This window comes from Delphinus delphis, chromosome 5 (genome assembly GCF_949987515.2).
Source record: "Delphinus delphis chromosome 5, mDelDel1.2, whole genome shotgun sequence".
NCBI classification, from domain to species: Eukaryota; Metazoa; Chordata; class Mammalia; order Artiodactyla; family Delphinidae; genus Delphinus; species Delphinus delphis.
In genome coordinates this window covers 65778001-65783718 of record NC_082687.1, presented here as the reverse complement: position 1 = coordinate 65783718, position 5718 = coordinate 65778001, and the positions used below count along the sequence as shown (strand labels likewise).

The 5718-nt window shown below is 45.5% G+C and overlaps 1 pseudogene; it reads right to left on the bottom strand.

Annotated features, from left to right (window-relative positions):
- Positions 1 to 1375: 1375 nt before the first annotated feature.
- Positions 1376 to 2229, bottom strand: LOC132426280 (oligosaccharyltransferase complex subunit OSTC pseudogene; annotated as a pseudogene).
- Positions 2230 to 5718: the final 3489 nt, after the last annotated feature.

Below are 5718 nucleotides of genomic sequence, written 5' to 3'. Positions count from 1 at the left end.
GAGAGGACACATGCTTGGCTTCCATTGCCATTACCCATCTTCCACGAAAGGCCAAGGATTGGTAGAGACTATAGATTGACTGAGAAGTACTTTGAATCCCCGTTGAATGCTTGAGCTCAGACAATCTACCTTAGGGCTTTCATGCTTCTTTCTTCAACGGGCTGAACGTGAAGTAGGACTGCTGTTATCTTATTTTTTCCCTTTTTTAATGAATCCATCAAGCCTATAATCTCTTCTCAACAGATTTTCAAGTGAGCAGGAAACTGAAAAAGATAAATGAAAGTTGGAGTGGTATTGTTAAAGGAGAAATGGTCTCTGTAACTGCAGGTACCATCTAATTAACCTCAGAACCAGGCAAGGACCCTGAGAATAGAAGTGCCCAATTCACAACTAACTCAACCACCTGAAATTTAAGCAATTCATCCTTTTGTAGGGGAGGTGCTGAGGCTGCTGTTGTTTTTTATTTTCATTCTAATTTTAAATGATTTAGGGTATAGATGTACCTTCATTCAGATGCAGTATTTCTCAGTACAGTGTGTGTGTGACAGATTCCTCCTATGGAGTTACGTCCCTGATGGGCTCAGGTATCTCACAGGTCAAGTGAGTTCCCAGACAGCAGTAACCCCTCAGCAAACAGCCAGTCCTGTCCTCTGTATGGCATTGAGTTCCTGATTTCTTATTAATATGCTCTGATAAGGAGGTCGATTTAATCTATTTGAGGAAAAGGGAGAATGAACTAAATCTGTCTTCCTCCATCTTTTAAACATTCATTGTACATGTTCCGTGGTAAAAACGGCACATACGATTACTATCATTTTTATTTTTAATTAGAAAAATTATTTCTGCTTGTTTCGCACATCTTACTGTACAGGAAACAGTCTTACATACGTATCTGGAATAATGTACCATCGCACACTTTGTTTAAAGGCAAAGCACCACAGGGAAAGCTAATCAGCTGTCCAGGGCTCTCACCTGATGGGATCTTCCTTCCTGATTTTACATTAATTTCTGAAAGTCAGAAATGTCATCTCCCCAAAAATGTTAAGGGGTTTGTAAAAAATAATTACTTTATTCAATATGATAGCTGTAGAAATGGAGTATATTTTCTTTAAGAAACGAAACATGAAGAAGAAAATGCCAGGTAACATCACCGGCACGTCAATATAGACCAGCAGAAAAGATTCTGTTGTAAGTCTGTCTCCTTGATACCAAGAAGACATTCTAGTCCAAGCTTTTAATATGCTTCCTGTGTTTTCACTAGATGTTTCTTTTCTGTTGCTTTTCATTCATCCTTTTCCATATTTCAAATCAGAGTGTTGGTATAGCCTTTAAAACTTCATTAACAGGAGCAAATCCAGTATCCATTGATTTATTCTCAAAAGGCACTCTCACCCATCAGATTGCCCGGCAGTTTCATTCTCATGAATACTTAGCCATGAGAAAACTCAACAGAACACAGATGAATCCAGTGAATACAAGAAGGAGTCTGGGGCTTCCCTGGTGGTGCAGTGGTTAAGAACCCACCTGCCAATGCAGGGGACACGGGTTCGAGCCCTGGGCCGGGAAGATCCCACATGCTGCAGAGCAACTGAGCCAGTGCGCCACAACTACTGAGCATGCGCTCTAGAGCCCACGAGCCACAACTACTGAAGCCCGTGTGCCACAACTACTGAAGCCTGCGTGCCTAGAGCCCGTGCTCCGCAACAGGAGAAGCCACCACAATGTGAAGCCCGCACACCGCAAAGACGAGTAGCCCCCACTCGCCGCAATTAGAGAAAGCCCGCGTGCAGCAACGAAGACTCAACGCAGCCAAAAATCATAAATAAGTAAATAAATTTATATTTTTAAAAAAGTATTTAAAAAAAAGAAGTCTATTTAGTTTTGGAGTGTTTGGTGCCTTGGATCAGTCGAGGATTATGAAACCCAAACCTCCCACTGTAGACAGAAAGCTGGATGTGAGTCCTTCATACTATATCGTCCATTTACTCCCTAGGCCAAGAAAGCTGTGGGCCTCTGCTGCCCGTGCTCATCAGTCACAGAGCCAACACTTGAGGTTCGACAGTAACGTCATAAATTGTTCCTCCGGCGTTGAGGAAGTAAGACACCACCACCAGAGCGCACACCATCACGGTCAATGGCAATGTGCACCCAGGGTGGCTTCTTCAGCCTCGGACTGGGCCATTCGAACACTAAGAAGAGGACTCGGTACAAAGCCTCCGTGTTGGTCATGGCAGGGGAGGCATTCCACAATTATTTTTTAAATTATTTAAAAAATTTGTTTTATTCAAGTATAGTTGATTTACAATGTTGTGTTAATTTATGCTGGACAGCAAAGTGATTCAGTTATACATATACATAATCTTTTTCATATTCTTTTCCGTTATGGGTTTTTTTTTTTTGCGGTACGCGGGCCTCTCACTGTTGTGGCCTCTCCCGTTGCGGAGCACAGGCTCCGGACGCGCAGGCCCAGCGGCCACGGCTCACGGGCCCAGCCGCTCCGCGGCATGTGGGATCTTCCCGGACCGCGGCACGAACCCGCGTCCCCTGAATCGGCAGGCGGACTCTCAAGCACTGCGCCACCAGGGAAGCCCCCTGCAACGATTTTTTGACTTTCAAGCATGTTCCTCTGAAACCGAAATCCGAGTGTCATCCGTCACCGTTGATTTGTGCTAGCGCCTATCAGTACCTTTTCTTCTTTCCACTTTTCTTTCAGAGTACAATAAATTATATTCAAACGGCAGTCGTGGAGGAAACTTTCCTTTCCTCCTTCATCAACAACGCTGATCGACGGGCGCGAAAGCCCCTGGCAAGCAGCATCTGCTCTAACTCAAGGATCCCCGCCCGAGCAGAGGATGAAATTAACAGACACAGAGCAGTTTTGCTGCTCAACATTTCTGCAAGTCTGGCACATGCACACATCATTAGCAACTCTATTTGAGAAGCAGGATCAAGGAGGTGAGCAGGAGAGGGGATCTCATGAAAGAGATATTCAAGGAAGAGGAAATTCAGAGCATTTAGGTAAAGCTTCACGGCTAAAATAGATGAACAAATAGCCGGGTGAGTTTGGGAGGTGTTGACAGACAATTTACATAATTTTGCATCTTCCAGAACAGAGTCATGTTAGGCTGCCTATTTTACTTAGCCCCGTGGGCTAGAACGAAGCCTTTATGAGGGCAAAGATTTTGCTGTCCTGTTCATTGCTGTCATCTGGGCTTGTAGCATATAAAATTCAATACTCATGGAATGAGTTCATGTATACTTGCTCAAAGCTTACCTCGACCTGAGCTAGGCAGATGAGGTCTGGCACGCTCAGCAGGAGTCAAAGCAATATGCGTGCCAGAAGAATGGTAACTTCTAACTAAAACTGATTGTTAATTGAAGTGTACGGAATCAGTGGTAAAATATTAGTGGAATGCCTCTCGTGCGCCCACCATTATTCTAGGCAACAGAGGAGATACGGTAGAAGCACAACACAAGGAAGATTGTGACTGGCCAGGCATGCTCTAAGTTCATTACTAAAGGCTTGCTATTGGCCAGGCGTGTTCTAATTTCATTATTAGCATTAGCATATTCAATTCTGTCAACACCACCTACGGGGTAGGTTGGTAAAGTACAAGTGTGATCATCTCTCCGTTTGACATACAAGGCAACTAGTACCAGGTCAATTTAGTAACTTGCCCAGAGTTCTAGGCTGGCAAATGTGGAGCTGGGATTCCCCCCACCATGCTCTTTACTGCCATTCTCTGTGTTCTCAGCCCATTAGGAACTTACCCTTCATTTGAGGACACAAAAGGAACACATATGAAGCACAGAACAACTAAATCTTAAACTCTGTGGCCCTGGCAGCAAAAGGGAGAGGAGTAAGTGTAGACTGGAGTTTTGAGAGAGAACTTCTGGAAGGGGGCTGTACTAGATCTGTCTAGAATTCATCACTGGTTTGTCTGTATATCCATGTCTCCATCCTCCCATCTACTCATCCACTCAATCTTCCCATACACTCACCCAACAAACATTTTTTGAGCTCCAACTACGTGCCAGGCCCTGAGCACTGCGGTGGTGGATTTTGTGCTGAAGTAGTCATATGTTAGCAGTCTTAGCTTCTCTGCCTGGGAGGGCTCAGATGAAACCACACACACGCACCAACAGAGGGTCTCCTCTAGGCAGGACCGTTTGGTGCTGTCTATCAAAACTGAGAATGTGCAGACCTTTAGTACTGCAATCCTGCCTGCTGGAATTTACCCGTGGTGAAGTGACCTGTGCACAAGGGTATTCTCTGCTGTACTGTTTTCAGCAAGAAAGTATTAGAAATAGTCCCACGTTCATCAAAAGGGGACGGCTTAAATAAAACATGAGAGTACACCCAAAGAGATTACTAAGCAGCCGTAAATAGAAGTGAAGAAGCTAAAATGAAAATATCTTTAAGACATTTAAGTGAAAAATATCAAAGAGCATATGTATAGTGGGCTACCATTTAGGTAAAAGATGGGAAATATAAACATACTTGGTAGGATATCTATAAAATATCTCTGGAAAGATACACCAGACACTGATCACATCTGTGGCTTTCAGTGGAGGGAGCAGGTAGTTGAATGGCAGGAGAGATTTTCACTGGATACCATTTTATACATTTTGAATTTTGAACCTTGTAAATGTATTGCCTATATTCCCCTACAAAACACTCTTTTTCTTTCAAAAATTCATGCACCCAGACCCAAGTATTAGGGGCGTATCTATGAGTGCCAGAGTTTTCATTTTGGTCCCCTGAATCTTTCGAGGCACCGAGAATGGAATCTTAGGTGCCAGGATGGAGTGACATCTGGAACCCACAGCAGCATGACTCGTACCTGAAGTGCTGTGATGTTTGGTTTCTGTCCTTGGCTGGCCCGGAAGTGCCTTGGCTGGCATTTCCTCTTCCTTGCCCGAGGGGCTTCTCCCCAGACCTTGGGTTTGCAATTTGCAAGACGGTGGTCAGGGTGGGCCTCACTGAGAAAGTGACATTTGTTCAAGGCTTGAAGTCAATGAGGGAATGAGTCCCGAGGGTATTGGAGGAGGGATTCCAGAAGGACGGAATAGCAAGGTCCAAGAATTGGAGGCAGGAGTATGCCGGGCAAGGTGGCAGGTGTGCCTAGAATGGAGTAAACAAGAGAGAGGGAAGAGCTGAAGACAAAGGAGTAAGCGGCAGTCTGTGTGGGGCCGAGGGAGGTGTGGACAGGAGGTCTTCCTCTCCCTTCCTTGAGATTTGACATCCAGACACTGCCTGTTTGTCCATCTCATGTCCCAGTTCTGCCAACTTGCTGCTGCCTGGTTCCTGAGACCCAGTCCCTGTCCTGCACTCAGATCTGGTTTTGGTGTCACGGCCTCATACCCAGTCCTGGTGGCCAGTCCAGGGACCTGGTCTCTCCCAGGTTGGGAAATGGAGCCCAAATTCCAGTTTGCACTGGAAGTGCAGCCAGTTCAGTCCCCACAGGGACTATGGGCACCGTGAGGACGGACAGGAGCAAGGAATGCAGAGACTCATCTTTCAACCACCGTGCTACGTTGGGCTTCCTCATAATTCTCAAATGGCACACCTTTACCTCGGGTACCCTTGGACTTGGATCCCTCATCCTCAGTCACTCCTTCCCCACCTTGTGTGACTCAATTCCTATTTCACTCAGATGAGTCTCAAATGCCCTGCACCTCCGAGAGGCCTTCCCTGACCTCCTGATGTAAGGCAAC